Raw genomic sequence first — 11,803 nt, 5'->3', positions numbered from 1 at the left:
TCCTTGCTTTTCAGTACTCTAAAAAAGTCTTGTGCACCAGATTTATGCAATGCAATGCATCATTTTATCTCTTGGCTGCTGTTTCCACGGAATTGATTATGGATCTAAGACAAAAATCCATGGCAACTTCATTCTTTTCTCCATTCACCATCATGTGACCTATTGGTCCTGTTGGGAGGATTTTTATCTTCTTTACATTGAATTATAATCCATACTGAAGGCTGCAATCCTTGATCTTCATCAGCAAGTGCTTCAAATTCTCGTTACTTTCACCAAGTAAAGTTGGTGTCATCTGCCTATCTCAGGTTATTAATAAACCTTCTTAAAATTCTGATTCCCAGTCTTCTTCATATAATACAGCTTCTCTAATTTTTTGCTCAGAAGAACAAGGTAGGAGACCTCACACTGCCCAACCTCAAAAGCTACTATGCAGCACTGTCATCAAAACAGGCGTGGACTGTAAAATGATACATAGACCAATAGGACAGGGTAGAAACCCCAGAAATGAAACCATCCACCTACAGGTGACTGATTTTCAACAAAGGACCAAAAAAACTTTAAATGGGTGAGGGACGCCTTCTTAAAAAAGTGGTGCTGAAAAACTTGGATCTCCTTCTGCAGAAGAATGAAATAGGACCTATACCTCACCTCATGCACAAAGACCAACTCAAGATGGCTTAGCCACTTAAATGCAAACCTTAGAGCTACCAGGATTGTCCATGAGAAAATCAAGACAAACTTAAGGGCTCAAGTGCAGGGCATACATGGAAGACCATGTCTAATAAAGGAAGCATACACAGCAAAAGACAAACTAGGTGGCTGGGGCCTATTAAAAAGCAAACATTTATGCTTATCAAAAGAGTGAATTCAGAGTCCATTGATTAGGGGTAAATCTTAAACAATGACAATGACCCAATGGACAAAGGATGGATAACTGTAATCCATTGAATTCTGCAACATTGCAATAAGCAAAAATCAAATAATCCCCTTAAAAGGCAGGCAAAGGACAGAAACAGACATTTCACAAGGAATGACACTGTGACAATTCACCAGGAACAGCATTCGAATGGCTAACAAATACATGAGAAAATGCTCATAATCACTAGTCACCTGGGAAAGGCTAATCAAAACGATGAGATGTCACCTTATACCCCCAATGATAGCCCAACCAAAAACAGAGAACAACAAATGCTGGAGAGGGTGGGAAGAGATTGGAACTCTTATCCACTCCATTTGGGCCTGTGAATATGTACAACCATCACGGAAAGCGGCATGGTGGTACCTAAAACAACTGGGAATAGACATGCCATTGTGGTTGTTGGGTGCCATTGAGTCGGTTCTGACCCATAGGGACCCTGTGCACCCAGAATGAGACACTGCCCAGTCCTGTGTCATCCTCACAATTGTTCCTATGCTTGGGCCCATTGTTGTAACCACCGGGTCAATTCATCTTGTTGAGGGCCTTCCTCTTTTTTGTTGCCCTTCCACTTTACCAAAGATGATGTCCTTCTGCAGGGACTGGTCTTTCCTGACAAAGATGTCCAAAGTAAGTAAGGCAAAGTCTTGTCCTCCTTCCAAGGAGCACTCTGGCCAGACTTTATCCAAGACAGACTTGTTTGTCCTTTTGGGACTTGTCTGTCAGTTTGTCATACTGTGATGGCTCATGTTTTGCTGTGATGCTGGAAGCTATGTCACTGGTATTTCAAATGCCAGCAGAGTCCCCCAAAGTGAAGAGGTTTCAGGTGAGTTTCCAGACTAAGAGCAGACTACAGAGAAGGAAGAGACTGCACATTCAAGAGGAAGTAGCTGCTGAAAACCTTGTACATAGCTTTGAAATATTGTCAGATACGGAAGGCTTAATTAATGGAAGTAAAGCAATGAAACACTGGAAGCCTGCACTCATCTATGCCAGGAAACTTGGAAGATGGCTGGTTGGGCAACAGACTGGAAGAGATTCATATTTGTGCCCATTCCAAAGAAGGGGGATCCAACCGATAGAACAATATCACTGATATCACACGCAAGTAAAATTTTGCTAAAATTCACCCAACAAAGATTGCAGCAGTATTACATTGACAGGGCACTGTCAGAGCTTCGGGCTGGATTCAGAAGAGGATAGGAATGTGTGCGTGGATCAAGAAATTGTTGTGTGAACAGAGCAAGGGAATACTTAAATCAAGAGAGGTGTGCATCAGGGTTTTATCCTCTCATCGCACTTACTCAAACTATTTGCTGAGCAAATAATTCAAACTTATTCAAACTGTATGCTGGTGTGATGTGCTTCTTTATATAGCCCGACTTCTAGTATGATCTGTTCATCATGCAGATAAAATAAGTGTGGTAAAAGGATGCAACCTTGATGCACACCTTTTCTGATATTAAATCATTCAATATTCTCTTGTTCTCTTCTTTGACCTGCCTGCTGGTCTGGGTTCAGGTTCCCTGCGATTATAATGAAGTATACTGGAATTCCCATTCTTCTTAATGCTATCCATAGTGTGTTATGATCCACACAGTTGAGTGCCTTTGTATAGGTGATAAAGTATAAATAAATATTTTTCTTATACTCTCTGGTTTCAGCCAAGATCTGCCTAATGTAAACAATTATGTCTGTTTGTGCATGTCTTCTTCTGAATCCAGCTTGAATTTCTATCCACAAACTGCTATTGAAAATAACTCAACAAAACTTTGCTAGCATGTTATAACAATGATGTTTTCAATAATTCCCACATTCTCTTGTCACTTTTTGTTGGATTGGGTAAAAATGTGCCCACTGTTGTACAGATATCTTATTTTTGGTAGCTGACTAGGTAGCTGACTTCTTGATTTATTGGTGAATGAAGTTCCCAATAGCTTTACTCCATCCACTTCATTATGCTCAACTCTGCTTTGACAAGGCAGCTCTTACTAGGTCATATTTTGAGTGTCTTCTGAACTAAGAGCTTATCTTCTGGCACGGTATCTGACAATGTTCTGTTATTATTAATAAGATTTTTAGTATATCTGACAATGCTCCACTACTATCCATAAAGTGTTCAGTGGCTAATCACTGAGAAGTGGACAGTGTTTTCCTTAATTGTCTGTTCCAAGTCTGGAAGCTCCATGGGAACTTGTTCACCTTGGATGACCTTGCTGGTATTAGAAATACCAGTGACATAACTTCCAACAACACAGCAACACACAAACCACCACAGCACTAAAAACTGACAGACAAGTGGTGGTGATGCTTAGTAGGTGCTAAATGGTATATTTTGAACAAAAGAATTAATATTCATTCCATGATAAGTACAGATTTTGTAAGTAAATTCAATAAAGTACTTTTAGCAGGTAGAAATAATTAATTAGATGTACACTGTCATAGATAAAACTTAAAAACACCAGGATGATTAAGCACATTTAGTTGCACAGTGTAGTTATTTGCATAGCAACATTTATATCAATTTAAAACAAATTACACAGAAACACACAGTGTATGTAGCACTGACTGCTTACAGAAAGGTTGGTGATTCAAATACACCAGCTGTTCCATGGGAGAACAAGATGGCATTCTGCTTCTGTCAATATTAGAGCCACAGGCATTCTACAGGGCAGTTCTACTGTGTCCTAGTGGGTTTCTGTAAATCAGAATGGACTTCATGGAACCAACTACCATATACACTCGAGTATAAGCTGACCTGAATATCAGCTGAGGCACCTAAGTCTACCACAAAAACGGCATTAAAAATGTGCTGGAGAACTCGGTGCATACATGAGTATATATGGTATGTTCTATTATTTTGGGATGCTCTAACACCAAATCACTTGCCTTTGAGTTGATTCTGCCTCATGGGGTCCTCAACTCAGGGGGAAGTCAATGTGTCATGCAAATAGCTAATGGGTTCACAAACCAATGGAAGGTTGAAGGTTTAAATCCACCTAGAAGTACCTTGCAAGAAATTCCTGGAGAGTTACTTTTTAAAAAACCCAGCCACTTTATGGAGCATAGTCATTACTCTCTCACATACAGGGTCATTATGATTTTAAATTAACATGATCACATTTTGTTTTCTATTTAATGCTGAAGTGATATTATATTTATACTATAAGGATATTATCTTAGACCAGATTTTCTAAAGAAGCAAAATCAGTGGCACACATATATACATATATATGTATATAATATGTGCACAATTATATATCTATAGATATAGATATATATATAGAGAGAGAGGTTTATATCAGGAAAATACCTCATGCCATTATAGACTTGGACAAATTCAATCTGATTCTGAGGAGAATCCAAGTCCATGAGTCAGACGTTAAGCTGGAGGTTTCTTCTGACTCACATAGATTTGGAGGCTGATGAACCCCTAATTGAAAGGAGAACCCCAGGCTAGTGGCTGCAGAGACAGATCAATGTAAAGTCAGTAGGTCAGGCTTGTGACTGGAGAGGCAAATGAGTTCCAGATCAGCAGCTCCTATGGCAGGCCATATAACACTCCATGATCAGCAGGCAATAGGGCAGACTATTGGTTCAAATCCAAGAACGCAGAGTTCACAGACACAGGCAGGATCCAGACCTAACAAGATGCAAGCAAGCTTTCCTGTGACATCCATCTATGTAGATAGTAGACTACACTCCTAAAGAAATTTTATTTCTATTGCATCAGGGCTGTGACCTGAGCAAAGGTCATCTTACTCTTTTTGCAATTGCTTGATTTCTAATATTAGTTATCATAATGAACATGATTGCATTATATTAGGTCACATCATATAGATTTACTGAGCCTCAATTGCCAAATCACTAAAAATTCTGGCTTAGTCAAATTGACATAAAACCTAACTATTACAGATTTCTACCTAGCTCAATAAGCAGAATGGTATGGGAAAGAATGCTGACGCAAAATTGAGGGGGAAAATAAGAAAATATCAAATAAGAAGGAAACATTATATCAACTGTACTGATGATGATACTGTTTTATGAGCTTAGAAATAACCAAACCTCTAAAGTTTGGTTTAATAAAATGGCTACAAAGACAATCAGCAGTTCTACAAGTCTAATTGTAGTGTGGCGAAGCACCTGCAAGAGAGCAGGAGTCAGAGGGCTGTTGTAAAGGATTACATATTTATTGCAATCCTCTAGGTGAGTCAGGTGTGAGGTTAGACTAGGTAAGCATTAAAGGTGAAGAAGTAGATGCATTTGAAAGGTGTTGGGGAGGCTATTGGGTAAAAGGAAGAAAAGGGAGTTTTCAAAGATAATTCCTAAGTTTACAGTGCTGGTTAGTGTTATTGTTCTTGAAGAAGAAATTGTAACATTAACATTTTCTCGTTTTTATTTGGTTGTATATTTTTAATTACAATAATCTAAGTAAAATCAAATTTTATAGCTGAGTTCATGATGCTAGCTAGCACCACACTAGTTTTGGTTTGATAGATGCTTGAATTATATATATGGTATTTATGCTTTGCCATATTTTTTATTAATCTCACCACACTAGTTTTGGTTTGATAGATGCTTGAATTATATATATGGTATTTATGCTTTGCCATATTTTTTATTAATCTCTAATAATGAAATTAATTAGATTGAGTTCAGTTAGGAGTTTAGATTATGGAAAGCTACTAGAGTGAAAAATATTCTTGAAAGCTTTAGGGCTCAGAATTCTGTACGTTGCAAAGCATTACTGAAACAAATTGAGGACAGGGTAAATTATGAGACTGGAGTCTGATAACATAAAATAAATCCATAGTAATTATTTGCTGTTGGCTAAGGTCAATTTTGTTGAAGCATCATTGAAGAGATAACCACACACACAAATCTAAAATGAAGTTTAAAAGTTAAAATCTCTAAGAATTGGAATTAATCTCTCCTTATTCTTGTCTTCCTATTATACTCTGTACTTTTATGATAGCACTTATCATATTCTGCAGTGAATTATAATTATTGCTGTTACATGTCTTGTGTCTTCTAGGGAATTATAATCACTTGCTAAACAAAGAGAATTTCTCAGCTTCTGTAACCTACTCAATCCACATACATTGCCTAATGCATAGTTGTAACTCAGTATATGTTTGTTGAATTTAACTATTGATTTTAACTTAAGCTAAGACTTTTCCTTTTTTTAATTGTTCAGCTTTTATTTCATAATCATAAACTTAACTCTGTTGTGGGGGAAGAGGTCAGATGCTTACAGGCATCCTCCCTGAGGGACATCATTTGCCAGACTGCAGTGAGTCCCGCTCCCTGCTGTTAAGGACAATGGACAGGCCTGCAGTCAACAACTTGGTTCCTGTAGGTGGGGTTCACACCCTACTGATAATGGTTCCTATGGAGATCCAGCTGCCATCCTGACTCTAGGATCTTGTCACATGTATACCCCCAATCCCTCCTCTTCCTATTGCGTGTATGTCCCTAGACCGCCCCCTCTCATTGCTGTATAGCCTATAGTGTAACCCCTTCCTGTGATGTATGTCTTTACCTGTAATTAGTGGGCTTGCACGCCCCCAAAGGTATATAGGCCTGGGTTAGCAATAGAGAGCCCCCTCACTCCTCTCGCCACCCCACCTCTCTCGGTTCCTCCCTTGACCTCTCCTCGGTTCCCTCTCCTCCCCTGTTTCCCTTTCCTGTTGTCCTCCTTCACTTCCCCCTCTCTCCACATGGACCACCAAGCGAGGCTGAGGTGAGCCTTGCTACTATGGAATGTGTCTGACTACATTATTTGACTCTCTCTTCTATCTCATGCTCTCGATGACAGTAATATAATATTTATATATCTCAACCATACAATTGTGCTCATTGAACCCACAATTAGTGGTGGGAGCTGGACCCCCCCCCCCACCTCATACCACACTCTGCTTTCCAGTTGGACTCAGGGGGAATAAGGAAAGTAGGAACCCCGAAGAACTGGAGTGAGAGCACAAAGTGAAACGACACTGCAAGCACATTGGGAATAGGAGGGTGATTTCCCAAGCTACACAAGGAATTGTCTGGTGCTTAGATAAAACATGAAAATACAGATCAAACTTATTAGAGTTGTCCACAGTCAGCAACAGTGATCTTTTTGCTGGTCTTGCCATTCCTGCACCCAAACCTCCCGATGATTTCCACAGTGTCCATGACTTCGTCCACCGGACCAAAGACCCCATGCCTGCCATCCACCATTGCCTGAGCAGGCAGATAAAACACTGGGACTGTTCGCACTGGGCTCAGCATGTGCCCTGGACAGGATGCCATGACCCATGTGCTTCAGGATGAAGTTCCATCTTCAAATTTCTCTCCACGGATGGACTTGCCACCAGTGCCCTAATGGTGCGTGCAGTCACCACCCTGGCACATAAACCCCAGAATGATTCTGTGAACCTTTATAACCAAATCCTTTCACCCCGATGCTCAGAGCGCGGATATTTCCTGCTGTCTTTGGACCTTGGTCTGCAAACAACTCGAAAGAGACACGGCCGAGGGGCTCCCGTGGACGGCTATGTCAAAAACCGCGTAGGGTGGACCATGGCTGGACGCAACAGGACCAGTAATAATCCAAATTCAGGTGGCGGCAACTGCAAAGCCGGAAGACTTTCCTTTAGTAGTCTGGATCTAAACTAGTTTACTTAAGAAAGTTACTTACAAATATAAACTTATACAAGGGGCCTTCAACAAGTTCGTGAAAATTAAAATGAATTAAAAGGTAATTTCAATTTTTCCATGAACTTTCTGACACCTCTGTATATATTTGAAAACTTTACTTCTGGACTTACTGAAACAGGTAAGGTCTGTACTTATTTGCCTCCTGATGATACATTAAAAGAATTGCCATTTTCATTTCATCCTGATCTTTGTTATCTATTCTTATTGTTATGGTTCCAACCAAGATATATAGAAAAAGATAGTTACATGACTATTCTATTTCAGCATTTAATTTTGGTATCCAAAGAGCAATTCTTAGGCAAAAAGTGGTGATTTAAGTCTATGTTAAGAGGGATACAAATTTTGCCAATCTTTTAGTAAAGGAAAAACAAATTTATATGTAGATGTATTTTAGAACAGGGTTTAATAAATATTCAATGCTCATCAATTTCTCTTAGCACTATTTTTCTCTTTCCCCTGCCACCACATTCAGCCATTCAGCGAATATTGTTTGTAATAGACCAGGCATATCTTTAGGTACTTGGGACACATCAATGAACAGCCCAAGCTCGCTACCATTGAATAGAGTCTGACTCATGGCAACCCTATAAGAAAGGCTGCAGAGTGAACATGCCTGGGATGTTTGAGGAACAGTACAAAAGCCAATAATAGAGCTAGGGGGAAGAGTGAAGGGAGATTAGTAGACATGCGACAAGTAAGTCAGTGGGGGCTAGATCACATAGACTTCTGAAGGTAATTTAAGAACCATAGCTAGTACAGTAAAGGAAGAGTTATTGCAGGGTTCTGAGCAGATCAGAGTAGTGACATGATTTAATTGATGTAGTTAAAGTTTCTGGGATTCTTTGTTGAGAATAGACCATGACAGGGAATGGAAGGTTGTGGAATCAGTGTGATCCTTTGGAACCAATTACAGTAGTCCAGATGAGATGGTGGCTGATATTCACTTGTTACAAAGATATACAACTAACACCCATTAAGAGGGTATAATGATAACTAAGTACAATAGTAAAGGTCTAGTGTCAATGTGACTTGGCCAGATGCCCCCTGACATGACTCCAAGTAATGTAATAACAGCAATCAACTGTAAACCTCCCTAATGGGGCAAGATTAGGGTGGAGAGTATTACACTTAGATCACAATCTTGATGCAATTATGTGCCTCAATGGTGTGGCCTGCATCCAAATAAGTGGACAGTGTGGGTAAGCGTATTTTCTTTTTACTGGGTCTGAACCCTGCATTTGACTTAAAGAATTTCTGCTCTTTATACTGAGTCAATGGCCTACCAACCCTGGCAGTCATCAATGACCTGCTCTATGACATACCAGTCTTGAACTCATCATCTCTATAGCCACAAAACTTACCTATGGACCACAAATTCATCCTCCTCTACAGCCACAGTCTGTGGTCTCCATGCCAATCATCAGCTCCCAAAGCTACGCAAATCATAAGAATCCCACAGTTTAAATCTGACCAATGGACTTAAGGCCTCCTAGATTCTGACTGGCCTACTTCAATAACTGTGTGAGCCATTTTATTTATATAAATCTATATAAACTTAAATGTAAATATATAGAGATGAGATTGATAGGTGATATATAGATATAGAATACATACAGATGATACAGATATACATCATCAATGTTTTTGCTTCTCTAGAGAAACCTGTCTAAGACATTAGACACGTGGTCCTATTATCTTATTTAAAGCTCATAGCTGTAGTATTAAATTAAAAAATAATGACGCAGAGGGAGGTGGGGGGCCGGCCCCCACCCGCTGATACTAGTACTACCTCTACTCGGATTCAGTAATGCACAATTGTACGGTTGAGATATATAAGCATTATATTAAAGTCATTGAGAGCATGAGAGATAATACAATAATACAGTCAGGCATGTTACATAGTACCATTGCTCACCTCAGCCCAGCTTGGTGGTCCACGTGGAGAGGGGGAAGGGAAGGAGGGTAAGGGAACAAGGGAGAGGGGAGTGACCAGGGAGTGAGCAGCAAGGAGCTCAGAGTCAGAGAGAGAGATCTATATTGCTGGCTCACACCTATATACCTTTTGGGGGCAAGCCAGCCCACTAATTACAGGTAGAGACATACATCACAGGAAGGGGCTGCACTATAGGTTACACAGCAATGAGAGGGTGGTCTAGGGGGTGGTCTCTGGGTCTCCATAGGAACTATTATCAGTAGGGTGTAAACTCCTCCTGCAGGAGCCTGTCCATTGTCTCCAGAGGCAGGGAGCAGGCCCACCCCTGTGGAGGGATGAGACAGCAGTCTGGCAGCTGATTGCCTTCAGGGGGGGAATGCCTGAGCATCTGACCTCCCCACAGACATAGCAGCCATGTGAGCTACATCCCTGAACTATTATCGTTTTTCACAAATGTGGTTTGGAAATTGCAGAGAGGATAAGTAACTTGCTTGTAAGTGGTAGATCTTGAGTTTAAAACAGAATTATGGCATCTGTATATTAAGTTCTGTGCTATACCATCTCCTTTCACCATAATAACATACACCTGTAAAAAAAACACGTCAAATATTTTAGTCACTGTAATAATTGAGGTTGTGAGAATTAGTGATGGCAAGGAAGAGGAGCAATCTTGTTGTGTTAGTCTGGGTAGACTAGAGAAACAAATGCATAGACACTCATGTGTATAAGAAAGAGGTTTATATTCGAGCAATTGAATATTGAGAAAACATCCCAACCCAGTCCAGCCCAAGTCCATAAGTCCAGTATTAGCCCATATGTCTGATGCAAATCTATAAAGTCCTCTTCAGACTCGCGAAACACATAAAATGGTGCGGAATGCAGGACAATCACAGTTCAGTGGGTAGAAGTTTTTGGATCCAGTGGCATTGTAAGCATCTCAGCGCTGGCAAGGGTCTCTACATGGCTTTTCCAACTTCAGAGGTCTGGTTGCATCAGGGTAGTTCCATGTGGCTTGTCAGCTACAATGTCTCCCAGGGAGTGAGCAGAGAGAGAGGTGTCTCTCACCTCTAAGGAGGAAATACTGGATTTCCCAGAATTCTCAGGAGAAGGCCATGCCCGCCATGGCCGCCATGCCCACACAGAGGGCTTATTAACTATGACCCGATTGACAGACTAGACTCTGCCCCTTCACTCTTAAACCTCTCAAGTCCAAAATTACCACCAGATTATGTAACTACCACACTTGTATATATCAATCCACAAAAATGATAGAAGGTAAAATTCCAGAAGAGGGAGGGGAGAGGATTAGAGTGCACAGATTTTTAAGACATATTTGCAAACTTAATTCTACTGAAAGCTAATGAGCTTTTTAGAAACCTTGTTAATTTGTAACTCAGAGGAGACTTCATATATAACATTAATGATTATCATAAGTTAAACCAAAGATATGTAATATGTTGATCTTGCATTTTAAGCAAGCATTTGTTGAAACTTATCTACAAATAAGAATTTCTGTGCTATGATTTTACTGTTTTTATACTTGATGGACTAGTGCCAATGACTAAATTGGATCTTTACTGACACTTACTTACACAGTAAAGTATATTGATAATTGATTTTCTCCCCCTGTTTGTATTGCTATGACTCAAAAGAACTCTTAAGATCAATGTTGGTGCTATTTCATGATGTTTACTTTCTTTAGACATCTCAAGTAATTCCAGGAATAAATAGCACACGTATTTATTTAGTGTGCTTCTTTTAATTAGTGCTTATTCATCTTTAGAGAAATTAGAGAAATACAGCCAATCAATCCAAACTGAAAATGTAGTAAAAACCCCAAATCAAAAACATTGTTGTAGAACTAATTCTGACTCACAGGACTCCTATCGAAACAAGTAGAACTTCCCCATAAGCTTTCCAAGACTGCATTCTTTACAAAAACAGATTGCCACATTTTACTCCAACTATCAATTGTTCTGGTGAGCAGCCAAGTGCCTAACCATTGTACCATCATGATGCCTTGAATAAGCAATAAAATGTTAATAAGACCTTTAAATATATTAAAAATAGAAAATAGCTGAGATGTTTTGTTTTAGTATATTCCTTTTGAGATTTTCCATTTTTAGAATAAAAATGTCCATGCAGTACATTTCATTTCCTTTCTATTTATGTTCTTTTTCACTGTTTCAGATATTTCATGTCTAAGTGATTGAAGAGCCTTTCTTTCAAGGCATTTGTCTGCTACCTGC

General features: G+C 39.6%; 1 pseudogene; it reads left to right on the top strand.

The window, feature by feature from the left end:
• The first annotated feature begins 8,306 nt into the window (after positions 1–8,306).
• Positions 8,307–11,803, top strand: part of LOC101651644 — a 32,711-nt pseudogene continuing 29,214 nt past the window's right edge.

This window comes from Echinops telfairi, unplaced genomic scaffold (genome assembly GCF_000313985.2).
Source record: "Echinops telfairi isolate 266 unplaced genomic scaffold, ASM31398v2 ScPeMD7_2;HRSCAF=8, whole genome shotgun sequence".
In the NCBI taxonomy this organism is placed as follows: Eukaryota; Metazoa; Chordata; class Mammalia; order Afrosoricida; family Tenrecidae; genus Echinops; species Echinops telfairi.
Note: the sequence above shows the minus strand (reverse complement) of the source record. Positions and strands in the feature narration are given on the sequence as shown.